This window comes from Hordeum vulgare, chromosome 6H (genome assembly GCF_904849725.1).
Source record: "Hordeum vulgare subsp. vulgare chromosome 6H, MorexV3_pseudomolecules_assembly, whole genome shotgun sequence".
NCBI classification, from domain to species: domain Eukaryota; kingdom Viridiplantae; phylum Streptophyta; class Magnoliopsida; order Poales; family Poaceae; genus Hordeum; species Hordeum vulgare.
The window spans coordinates 306,333,961-306,347,394 of NC_058523.1; positions in this window are offsets into that span (position 1 = coordinate 306,333,961).

The following is a 13,434-nucleotide window of genomic DNA, read 5'->3' on the forward strand; positions in this document are numbered from 1 at the left end:
AACACCGGGCACACCGTTGTGTCCCCTCGCGTCGTGGTGTCATTGCTCTTGACCTAGATGTGTTTATCCTCTCGCGTGTGGCATGTATTTTTCCTCACTTACGAGGTATTGACATGAGGGTCGAGTACCAACAACTCGGCTCAATGCTAGTAGCGTGTGGGGAAAGGTATTGTTCGTGTGCTTACCTCGAGTAATTAATATATGACTTGTTGTGGATGACAAGAAAGTTCCCTCGGTCTTGTGGGTAAAGTGTGCAACCTCTAATGAGTGTCAAACTATTCGAATAGCCATCTCCACATCCATAGACAGTTGGGTGGTCCTTCTTAAACTATGTCCTATGTTTTACAAAACTTTGGTGTGAAAAAGAAATCCTTGAACTAAGTCGAATGACATGATGAGATGATTAAAATTGAGTTTATTAAGTTTGTGTTGGTCAAAATCTGTTATGTTGATATCTGTATCCTCATGATGCATGCTTTACAAAATGATAGGACTTGATATTGGAATCAAATCTAGCTTTTTGCAAAAATGCCTACTTAGTGCTACACCATGCATTGTTTACTTTGTTCCCAACATGGGTTGCTTGCGAGTACATTCAAAAGTACTCCCGGTCTTGTCCATGCATATCTATTTGCCAGGCATGGAAGAGTAGGAATTAGAACAAGAGTTCTTTTGTGACAAAGTAGAAGCAACATGGGAACGTGAAGACTACCTCACATCCGAATTTCATTATCTCTTTAGCGCCTAGCTTAGGAATCTTGGGGACAAGATTATTGTAAGGGGGTAGGTCTGTCACAACCTGAGTTTTGTATCACATCACTATGTTCACTAGATGATGCCCCGCGCGTTGCTGCGGGAACATTTGTTATAAAAAAATCTATAACTAATGGAAAGCGTATCTAATCTTAAAAACAATAAAATACAAACCGTATAAAAAGAGAGTCTAAATTATAGTTAAAATGTAATTTCTAACAAAATGTGGAGGATGAACGCCAATAGAGAAAACTGCTTATGAGTAATATGCATGAATTGATGATGTAGCACCATTGCATGCGTCGAGTAATGCATAAGATGTTATTTATGTCTTTCTTGCGCACGTGCTTATGTGTCATGGTTGCATGACTAGGAAAATTAGGTAATGGGTTGTAGCTATTTAGGAATAGAGGATAAATCTAAAAATATGGACCAACAAAACTTTTTGTGTGGATGTGATGCTTGAGTGATTTACTAATTGCTTGTTTACTTGTATGTGCTTTAATTCACAAAAATCCTCCTACTCTCAAAACTCAACTACTTGATCGAAATCCTTACCCAACGATCATGCCATGTGTATAGGGCATAAAACTATTTCTATATAAATTTATTTTGGCCAAAAAACATTTATCAAATTTAGGTTTCGAAAATCCCCTAAATTGAGGTTTGAACTACAAGTCCTTAAATTAAGGTAAATATTTTACCTGGTATATTTTATTTGGAACCTATTATCTAGGATACTTCCCAAAAATAAAAAAATATTTTAAAATTTATTATAGTATTTTATTTAAATGCCTTTTTAAGAGGACATAAGTAGTCTTTTATAGGGAAAATTTATTTTAATGTTTCAAAACTATTTGTGAAAATTTACGGAAACTTAGTGGACACATATTTTCCATATATACGAGTTTGAACACATGATCGTTTTTGAAATATTGGACAAAACCCTGCAAATCCCTTTCTGGATATTTTAAGCACTTGAAATATTTCTGTAAGAACTATTGTCAAATAAATCTAGCAAAACTCTAGCAAGTTTCATCTTATGATGATCTTAGCAAGTTTCATCTCAATCCAAATTGTTTTGATTCACAAAAGTGCCACAAAACCCTTTCTATTCGGATCCAAGTTCGATCACCCTTGCGTTGCCAAGTGTCACTAACTGAGCTCAAACTTTGTAGATCTTGTCAAGTCCTCTAATTATGCATGTACACAAGGTGGTGCATTAAGGAGAATAGGGACACTTGCTCAAATCCCACCAAATATGTTACTGTTGATTTCTACGGTTTGCAATAATTGCGTTGACAACTTTCTCCGAATGCGCTAAAAATTTGTTAGCAAGTTCATTTGGCCATACCCTTCACTCATGTTCAATATCATGGCAAGTAGAATCATTTAGCTAGCTCAAATCCATGTCAAACAGATTCTAGTAATTTTTCTAAAAGTTATAGTTTTGATCAATTTTATTATTCATCATAACTCGAGCCTTCTACCGTAGCTCCGCCTAGTTACCCCCTACCCCCAAAAACTCACCACTATCTAGTGCTCATTCATTGAAGGAGAAAAACCCCATTTACCTCCCCGGATTGCCATGGTAGCACCACCCTCTCCCACAGTTTTAGTTTCCCTACCCCTTTCGTTAACTCCTAAGCTACATATGGCATGTCCGGAACCCCCAGGGGCTAATGTACAAGGGAAGGCACACCTAGAGCGCATGGGGCATGCCTTGGAATGCAATTGTCGTGTGCTCTCTCGCACTGTAGTACCGTCCAACCCGAGCCACTCGGCAGCCTCGTGCTTTCCACACTCGACGACAACATCCTCTCGACATCCATAGCACACCAAGGCACCAGCCCCTGATATGTCTCCAACTTATCTATTATTTTTTATTGGTACATGCTATAATATTATCATTCTAGGATACTTTTTGGGCATTTATTTGATGATTCATATTATTTTTGAGCATTAACCTATTAACCAAGTGTCAAGTGCTAGTTGTTGTTTTCTGCATGTTTTTGGCTTTTCGGGTTTATAGTACCAAACGGAGTCCAAATATCATGAAACTTTTTGATGTTTTTTCAAGACCAAAAGAAGACGTGGAAGCTTTGGGAGAAGGTTGAGGGCCTCTCAAGTGTCACATCCCTGATCCCTATTATAGTTCAGCAAGTTGTGCTCATGTTTTCTTTCTTTGCATTCAAGAAATGGAAATGAACTCAAAGGAAGTGGTGAAATCAAAGCAAAACCCTAGCCACTCATTTTCGAAAAAAAAATTCAACTAGTGCTAAATCAATGAACCCAAAATGGCCATTAGAAAAGTTCATCTTTTCTGATCAATGTTGAAAACAAGATATCAGGGGTGAAACATATTTTCAAAATGCTTTTGGCATTTTATTTTGAATTTGATAGTCACTGAAATCAATTATATATTTGATTTCAAATAATTCAATGTTTCCAAAAATGTTGAAAACTTTATGTGTGGTTGGAAATATTCCAACTAACACTCTAGTATTTTTCAAACTATTATTGATTTAGTTTTGAGTCAAAATTAAAATGGAAACAAATGTCAGAAGAATAAACAGAAACTGGAAAGCAAGAAAATGGAAAAAACCCTATCTAACGCTTACCTGAGGCCCAGCCCACCTTTTCTCCTGTCGTCTACATCGTGCCAGCGAGCAGCAGGAGGTGGCCGCCGCTCGTTCCGGCGCGGCACCCACCTGTGCGTCTGCCTGGACCTCCCTGATGCGCTGGAGAGGAGGGATAAGTCCTCCGAGATCCATTCCCGACCTCATCCTCTCTCCATTCGGTCTCTCTACCCTCTTCCTCTCGGTCGCCATTAGAGCCCGAGCCGTGCTCGAGCTCGCCGCCGCTCCAGCTCCTCTCCCTCGCTTCTGATCCGTGCAAAAGAACCACCGAGAACTCCTAAAGCTCTCCAGCAAGTCACGCAAGCTCTCGAGCCGTGCATCACCTCAACACCGTCGTCTTCTTCCTTGGATCGCCGACGTTCACGACCACCGTTCTGCCTCCTCAGGCCATCCCCGATCCCTCTTTCAATGTCTCTAGCTCCCTGTGAGCTCAGGGTGCTTTCCCCCTTGTTTCCCCTCTCGATTCTGAGCTCTAGGCCTAGTTTCACCGAAGCCCAACGAGGACCGCCGTGGTAGCTCGTTGCCGGTGATCCTACGGTGACCGGTTGGTCCACCCGAGGCCTGCAATGGCTCCAGCTCATCGCATAGATGCTCTAGGAGCCTAGCCTCGCACGAAATGCCCTCTGTTTCGATGACCTCGACGATGGCCGAGCTCCGGCAGCCGCCGAGATCATCGCCGGCGTCGATTACGGTCATCTCAGCCCCTGTGGCTTGTTCCTTTCTGCTCGCGATCGAGTGGCAGATCGAATGAGCCCTTCTGCCGTGTGTTTGGTTGCCGGAATAGGAAACCCGAGCCCCTCTGCCGTCTCTGTGGTCCCCAGAGGTCACCGTCGGCAAGTTCCACATCACCGCCGGTGGATCTGAGCCCCTCAGAGTCACTGACATGTGGGGCCACCTTCAAACCAATGAAGTTTAATAAAAAAATTAAAGAATTTATTAAACCCTAAACACTCACTGACATGTGGGTCCAGCCCTGTTAATTAACTATTTAAGTTAAACTTAAACTACAAACTTGCTGCATATGAGTGTCGCATATGAGTGAAATAGTTAATTAACAGGGATCCGGTAGGCTCTCATATGCAACAATATTTTCATGCCATGCTCATGCATTATATTGTTGCATATGAGTGTTATTGATTGTTGTCGTTATTCCGGTAGGCTCCGCCCCTCCGGATTCGACTGAATATCCGACTGGTGGATATCACCCTTCTGTTGAGCAACAAAGCAAGCAACCATTTTGATCATCCCGATAAATCCCATGTTCTCGCTCCTGCTCTTACATATTGCATTACGTCAAAATGTTTTCAATGCTTTACCACGTTAGTTGAACCCACTTCCTTTGCATGACCTGTCCTTGTCACAGTAAATAGCTGAACCTTGCAACCTAGCATACCTGGTAGATGCTTGAACTCTGATGTACCTTATCCTGCTATGCATGCTATCCTTAGAGTTGTGTATGGTCTGTCATCTGGATGATGAACAGGATCATGAGAATGTGTTCAGTTCAGAAATGTTGTGTGTTGAACCTGATTTGGTAAAGGTACCAGTGAAAGGCTATGTAGGACTACATGGTGGGTTGTTTCATTGGAACCATCCTTAGGAACTGAGTTCCGTGTATGTAATACAAGAAAAGATACTACCACATGCTGGGCCCTGAAATATGACCCCGCTCGACTTATTAATCGCTTAGTACTCGGTCCAGGAGTTGCAAGTAGTTTCTGGTGTTTATAGGCATGTTGGAAGCCGTGCGTAGCGGTAACCTTAGAGGTGGGCTATGATGCGGTAGGCAGTGGCACGGTGTACCAAGTGGCACCCGGATAGTGGGCTTGGGAACCCTGCGCACATCGTTTGGGGCCGTGGCGGAAACCTCGGCCGGACTTCCGTGCGGGTTACCCTCAGATAGGCGATAAACCTGGAGTAGGTATTAGAGTAGTTAAAAGTCGTGGCCGACTCCCTCGCTAGGCGTCCGCTTGAAGGTTGCCGAGGAGCATGACGTGCACATGGCGATAAGTGGCGAGAGCGCGTGTGAAGAAGTACACCCCTATAGGGTTATGATCTATTCGAATAGTCGCGTCCGCGGATATGGACTACTTGGAAACATATGTTGTTCATAGACAATTATAATGGATACTCCTAAAACTGTCTAGATAAGTGTGAGTGTCGTGGATGGCATTTCCGTAGGGAGACGGAATGATTCCACGGTGGAGTATTGTTCTGGTGTTAGTGGACTCGTGTGCGAGAAAACAAAGTTGTCAAAGCTATTTGAAAATGCAAGTTTGTCTAGCCAAGAGTCAAATGCCGGCTTTCTGCATGAAACCCCACAACTCCTTGTTGATACATTGCATGAGTAGATAGATTATCCTAAAGTCTTGCTGAGTACTTTTGTACTCACGTTTGCTTAATAAATTGTTGCAGAGGTTGTTAATGACCCTAATGGAGAGTTCTATCTAGACGTTGACGACGACGAGTAGCTGGTGTCACAGCTACGACCTGGCCCTAGGTTGGGTCTATAGATAGTCAGGCCATGTTCCTTTACCTTTCCATATGTGTGTACTCAGACAGTTTTAATCTTCCGCTGGCTTTTAAGACTTGTTTGAATGACTTGTGATGATGGGTCGTGAGACCCCTATCTGTGTAATATTATTGTGAGGTTCTTCCGAGCCTTCTAAATAAAATTTGTACGTTTATGGTTATATTGTGATGCCATCAATGTATCTATGCATATCGGTATTCCATGCGTACGTGTGTTGTAATTTATATGTATGGGGTTCAAACACCTAGTCGTATGCCTTAGTAGCACTCCTTACGGGGAAATGCCCCTTTGTGTTTCCACAGAGCCACGGTAGTTCACTACTGCTCCGGACACATTGGTTGACCGGCATGTGTCCTTCTTAGCTGTTGTGTCTGTCTCTTTGGGAAAATGTCACGCGGTGTAATGGAGTCCTTGTAGTTTGCTACGACTCGTCTACACTCGCTGTTGATCGACACATGCTTTGCTGGGTGATGTATGTCTGTCCCTGTACGGAACTGCCAATTAAGTTTAGGACTAGACATGTCGATCCGGGTTCTTTGACATTGGAATCCTAGCGACACAATTGCATACGCGAGTCAAAAGGCGCAAACGGTCCCGACTAAGGTAAGGCTGCAGCCGTGGGGATAACTGTGCGTGAGACCGCAAAGAGATGTGATGTCTTACAGGCGGGATTCCTATGGCTTAGGATCGGGGTCCCGACATCATTGGCCCCAAGATCCAATAGGACGTGGCCAGGGGGTGGTCACGCCCTATTAGCTTGTGGGCCCATCCCGGCTATCTTGAACTTGTTCTCTGACTTAGAAATTCTCATATATTCCAATAACCCTAGGGGAGACCCCGAAACACATTTTTCGCCGCTAAAAGTCTCTGTTCCTCCATGTGCCCATTTGGTGCTCTGTTCTGGTGCCCTGTCGAAATGGCGTCGGTCATGGAGGGCCTCTACATCAACCTTACTTCTCCCATGGTTATTTGTGAATAGTCTACCACAGACCTACGGGCCCATAGCTAGTACCTAGATGACTATCTGTGTCTCTATGTTCTTCAATACAAAGTTAATCGCATCTTCGCGATGATCTAGTCGATGTAATTACTTTGTGCGGTGCGTTTGTTGTGAACCGATGAATTATGTGTTTATGTTCAGATTGTTCATGAAAAACATTTGAGTCTGCTCTAAATTATTATATGATTCTTATTTTCATGATTGTTATAGCTTCGTAAATCTCTCCAATCTATTAATTTGGTTTCTGAGGGGTGCGTTGTAGTGGGTTCAATCTTGTGGTGCTCAATCCGAGTGACAGAAAGGGACATTATACATAAGTTTATTACTACCACTAAGGACAAAATGATGGGGCATATTCATATTAATTGGATTTTGTTTGTCTACATCATGTCATTGTTCTCCAACCATTACTCTGTTTTACTTAATACTCTATGTGCATGCTAGATAGCGGGCGACGGGTGGATTAATAGTAGTAAATGCAGACAGGAGTCGGACTACATGCTTATGAACATGATTCCTATATATACATGATAATTTCCATGAATAAATATTGCATAACTATGCAATTTTATATCAATTACCCAACAGTACTTTGTTTACCCATTGTATGCTTTCTTCGAGAGAGAAGACACTAGAGAACACTATGCCCCAAGGGTCTATTCACATATATATTTACAAATTCTACTATTACTTCCTTCCATTATTTACTTTTTATTTATTTTCCACTCTAATTATCAAAATATAATCTACACTACTTATTTTATTGCAAGTAACAAGTTTAAGGGGATTGACATCCCTCTTGCCCGCGTTGGGTGCAAGTGTTTGATCTTTTGTGCGTAGGTGCAGAATACGGGAGTTGCGTGATCCTCCTATTGGTTCGATAACCTTGGTTCTCACTGAGGTAAATAATTACTTGTACTCTGCTGCACCATCCCCTCATCTTGGGGAAAACCCAAAGTCATATCACAAGTATCATGATGTATTTCTGGCACCGTTGCCACGGAGTATCACCAATTTACTCTCAGGTACCTTCTAACAAATTATCATTCACTTGTTCTACTTTTTATTGGCTGTTATATTTTGCTTCCTATAAAAATAAAAAATACATTTTCCTTGCTTTACTTGCTAGTTTACTTGTTCTGCTTGTTACTTTGCTTGCTCGGTGACAATGTCTCAAGATAACACTAAGTTGTGTGACTTCTCAAATACTAATAATGATTATTTTATTAGTAGTCATATACAAACCACCACTATTGTAGAGGTTTATGATATAATGTTGCATTGCAGAATCTTGTGATGAAAGAACAAATTTCTGGAAGTCCTAATGAGGATCACGTAACTCATCTTAATACCTTTGTTGAATTATTTAATATACAAAATGAAAAGTACATGTATAATGATGTGGTCAAATTAAAATTATTTCCTTTTTCTGTATGAGATAAAGCTAACTCTTCGTTCTCATCTTTACCACGTAATAGTAATGGAACATGGGATAACTATAAAGATGCTTCTATTACCAAGTATTTTCCTCCTGCTAAGATCATCTCCCTAGAAATCAAATTATGAATTTTAAGCAACATGACCACGGACATGTTGCAAAAGCATGGGATAATATGAGATTGATGATTAATAATATCCCCTACTTATGGTTTGAACTTATGGATGATTATCCAATATTTCTATGATGGACTAAATTTTGTTTCTAGATATCTTCTAGATTCTATCGCAGTTAGTACCTTCATGGAGGTGACATTAGGAGAGGCCACCAAACTTCTATAAAACGTCATGACAAACTATTCTCAATGGCATATAGAAAGATCTCTTACTTGTAAGAATTTAAATTCTATTGTGGAAAGTGGAAGCTCTTATTGATATGGTTGCTATTAAAAATTCTAGGAGTCTCTTTTCCTAGGAAGTTGCACAATGAGTGGGAACTTAATATGAGAATATCAAACCAATGTTTCGTGCAACCTTGGTGCTAGCATTTCAACTATACCTAAATCTTTATGTTATGTACTTGGTCTCAGCGATATACATGAGTATTACATGTTGCAGACTCTACTATCAAGAAACCTTTGGGAAGAATAAATGAGAGCATCAACAAAAATTAATTCCGTTTTCTATATGAGAAAAAGCTAAATCTTTGTTCTAATCTTTACCACGTACTAGTATTGGAACATGGGATAACTATAAAGATGCTTCTATTACCAAGTATTTTCCTCCTGCTAAGATCATCTCCCTTAGAAATCATATTATGAATTTTAAGAAACATGACCAAGAACATGTTGTGGAAGCATGGGATCATATGAGATTAATGATTAATTATTGCCCTACTCATGGTTTGTACTTATGGATGATTATCTAAAATTTCTATGTTGGACTAAATTTTGTGTCTAATATCTTCTAGATTATATCGTAGTTGGTACCTTCACGGAGGTGACATTAGGAGAGGCGACGAAACTTCTGTACAACATCATGAGAAACTATTCTCAATGGCATACATAAAGAGCTCTTATTGGTAAGAAGGTAAATTCTGTTGAGGAAAGTGGATGCTCTTATTGATATGGTTGCTATTAAAAATTCTAGAAGTCCCTATTCCTAGGTAGTTGCATCAAAGTGGATGCTCTTATTGATATGATTCCTATTAAAAATTATCATGTTGATCCCAATGATATTACTTCATCTACTTTAATTGAGCAAAATGATAATGCTATTTTTGTGAATTTTAAATCGCGAAACAACTTCAACAACAATGCTTACAGAGGAAATTTCAACACTAGAGGATACCCCGGTAATTCCTCTAACAACTATTATAACTCTTAATGATTTTCTTCTAAAAATTACAATAGGATATCCTCTGAGATTTTGAACAAAATTAATTAATTCGTTAGTTCTCAAAATATTTTTAATACTATGGTAGGAGAAAAGTTGCATAAAGTTGATGATTTGCCTAGGAACATGGGTATAACTACTCTTGATGGGGAAACTCTTCAAAATAAAAACATGCCACCAAAGCATGATATCAACGAGTCTAGGAAATCCATACAAATATCTATTAATGAGAGTAAGGAGAGGACCGCAAGGTTGAGAGCCAAACGAGAATTCTTAGAAAAGGCTCTTCCACCTAGTTTTTATCGTAATCATGATGAAGATCTTAAAATTATTGGTACGTCTCCCATTAAATTTTTTATTACTAACCTGAAAATAGATGATGAAGGGACTGGATATGAGTCAACTTTATCTAGAAGGTGTCCCGTTTGCTTGAGGGTGATGATTCTAATGATAAAATTGAAATAAGTGTGTTTGGAGAGGTCACAACTTTAAATAGTGATGTGCCCACTATCTTGATTTACAAGGGATTTAATTATGAAAGTTGCTCTTTAGTATAATGTACTTCCTTTCTGCAATCTATTATTATCTCACCCTATGCTTGTGAACAAAATAAATCTTTTACTAAACATAAAGTAGACGCAATGATAAAAGCCTACGAGGAGAAACTTAATCTAGAAATCTCTATTCCTAGGAAGTTGCACGATGAGTGGGAACTTTCTATTAGAATTAAGCTCAAAGAATAGGAATCTAATGCTTCGTGCAACCTTGGTGCTAGCGTTTCAACTATACCTAAATCTTTATGTGATGTCCTTGGTCTCAACGATATACATGAGTATTCCATCAACTTACATCTTGCAGACTCTACTATCAAGAAACCTTTGGGAAGAATAAATGAGATTCTCATACTTGCTAATATAAATTATTTTCCTACAGGTTTCATAGTTCTTGATGCAACCCATCTTGTCCAATAATACTCGGGAGACCTTTTCTACGAACTATATATGCAATTATTGATATGAAAGAAGGAAACATAAGGTTCTAGTTCCCATTTCAGAAAGATAAGGAACACTTACCTAGGAAGAGAATCAAACCACCTTATGAGTCTATCATTAGGGATAATTATTGGGGGGATTGTCAAAGATGAAAACACTTGATCATATGCATTGTGCCTAGCTAGGGGCGTAAAACAATAGCGGTAGTTGGGAGGCAACCCAGTAGTTATATTATTTTTCTTGTTCTACTTTTTATATGTTGGATATCAAATGATTATTTATACTGTAATGATTGTGTTTTTATGTTTAAATTAGTATTTTTCCATGTAAAGCCTTTCGGACGATTTGAATGATAAGAAGAATTGCTAAAGTGCAAAAACATAAACTTTTGCATCCACTACATAATTTCTTTGATTTTACTGGAACGTGTTTTTGGTCTGCATTTTTTACATAGTATTTATATACAAATTCCTCAGATTTTCCTAATTGTTCAAAATTTTCACAGTTACAGAAGTAAGGTGTCTTTGCTAATCACTATACATTGTTCTGTTTTAGACAAATTCTATTTTTGCCTGCATAGTTTGCTAGTTTTGATGTTGCTATGGATTATATCGGGGGGTATAAGTAATGGAGAAGTTAGAAGAGAGTGCCTTGTGCAATAATAAAATATTAAGCAATTTATAATATTACCTAATGTGTATGGTTCGCCTATCCTACTAATGGATCTCACGAGTTTTCTATCGAGTTTTTTTTTGTGAAGTTTTGAGGTTTTGGGTGTTATCATGATGAATGAAGTAATAAGGATTGGCAAGAGCCTAAGATTGGTGATGAAAAAGGCACCCAAAGTCAAGTTCTTGGAATACTAAAGCGTCTAAGCTTGGGATGCCCTAGAAAACATACCCTCTTTCGTCTCAATCCATCGGTATGTCACTTGGAGCTATATTTTTAGTCATCACATGATATATGTTTTTCTTCGAGCATTGTTGGTGCAGGTGTGCACATGGTCACCCATGGGACCTTCACGACCCTTGTGGTTTGGTGGGGAGGTCGTATCACACAAAGAGGAGAGACTACAAAAAACAACACTGTGATGAGACCCGGGGTTTTTTACCCAGGTTCGGGCCACTGTGAAAAATCAAACCCGACTCATGCTTGTCGGGACCCCGATCCTAAGCCGTACAACTCCGGCTTGTAACACATCATATCACTTTGTGGCCTCACGCACGATAATCACCATGGCTGCCACCTTACCTTGGCCGGGACCGTTTGCGGATTTTGGCTCACGTATATGACTATGTCGCCAGCAATCATATGTCAGAGAACCTGGATCGACATAGCTAGTGATGAACCCAAGTGGCACATCCGTACAGGGACATGCATACATAACCCAACAAGGCAGGTGTCGGTCATCAGTGAGTGTAGACGAGTTGTAGCAAGCTACGCACAGGGACTCCATTACACCGCGTGACATTTCCCCGAGGGGACAAACAAAGCAGCCAAGAAGGATACATGCCGGTAAATCAATGTGTCCGGAGCAGTAGCAAGCTACCAAGGCTCGGTGGAAGCACAAAGCGGCATTTCCCTGTAAAGAGTACTACTAAAGGCACAGAACTAGGTGTCGAATCCCACACATATCAATGCATTGCATACAAGCATCAAGCGGAAGTTACATGTCTGGGTACACACATCTATTAAAAGCGGCTGGAAGATCCTAAAAGCTACCATGACCCTACCATAGGAGTCAGATCACTATCTGGGTTACCAAGCTATTCCATCAATGTTAACGTCAAGAGGTAACATCGAGAGAACAACGTCTATTTCTGCAAAAATGTAAATAATCAACAATGAGTACGAAGGTACTCAACAAGACTTACATCAGAACTAACTACATATGCATCATGTATCAATGAACGAAATTGTGGGGTTTATTGCAGAAAAGCCAGCTTTGACCTTTGGCTAATCTATTCTACAACAATGTTTAATACCTCTCTCGTCTGCTTACGAGAGAGCGCACCCGAGTCCACACAACCATCACATCAATACACCACCATGGATCGTCTCTCGTCATCCTACGAGAAGGCCATCCATAGCACTCACACTGATGTGGACCATTTTAGAGTATCCGTTAAAGTTATCTATGAACCATGCAAGTATCCAAGCAGTCCATATCCGAGGACGCGACAATTTGAATAGATAATTACCCTGCATGGGTGTACTTTGTCACACATGCTCCCTCCACTTAGCGCCAAGTGCACATAAAACAAGCACCTCGGCAACCTTCAAGCGGAATCCTAGCGAGGGAGTCGGCCACGGACGTTAACCTATAATGACTCACGCCCAAGGCAGTCGCCTATCTAAGTTAGAACCCATAATGGAAGTTCGGCCGAGGTTTCCAACATGGCCTCAAACGATGTGAGCAGGGCCCCAAGTCGGTCCAGAGTGGGCCGTTCATCCACTTAACAGGCCGTGCCACAACATATGAACGTTTCGAACTGCTGCGACTCCTGGACTGAGAACATAGTAGTTAATAGGCCGAGAGGGTTCGAGTTACCGGAACCCAATGTGCGGTAGTAGCTAGTATTGGAACACCAACACAAGATCTCAGGTCCTAAGTGCGGCGACAATGAGACAACCCACCATGTACTCCTACATGGCCTCTCATCGCTACCGTTACCAAAACAGGTT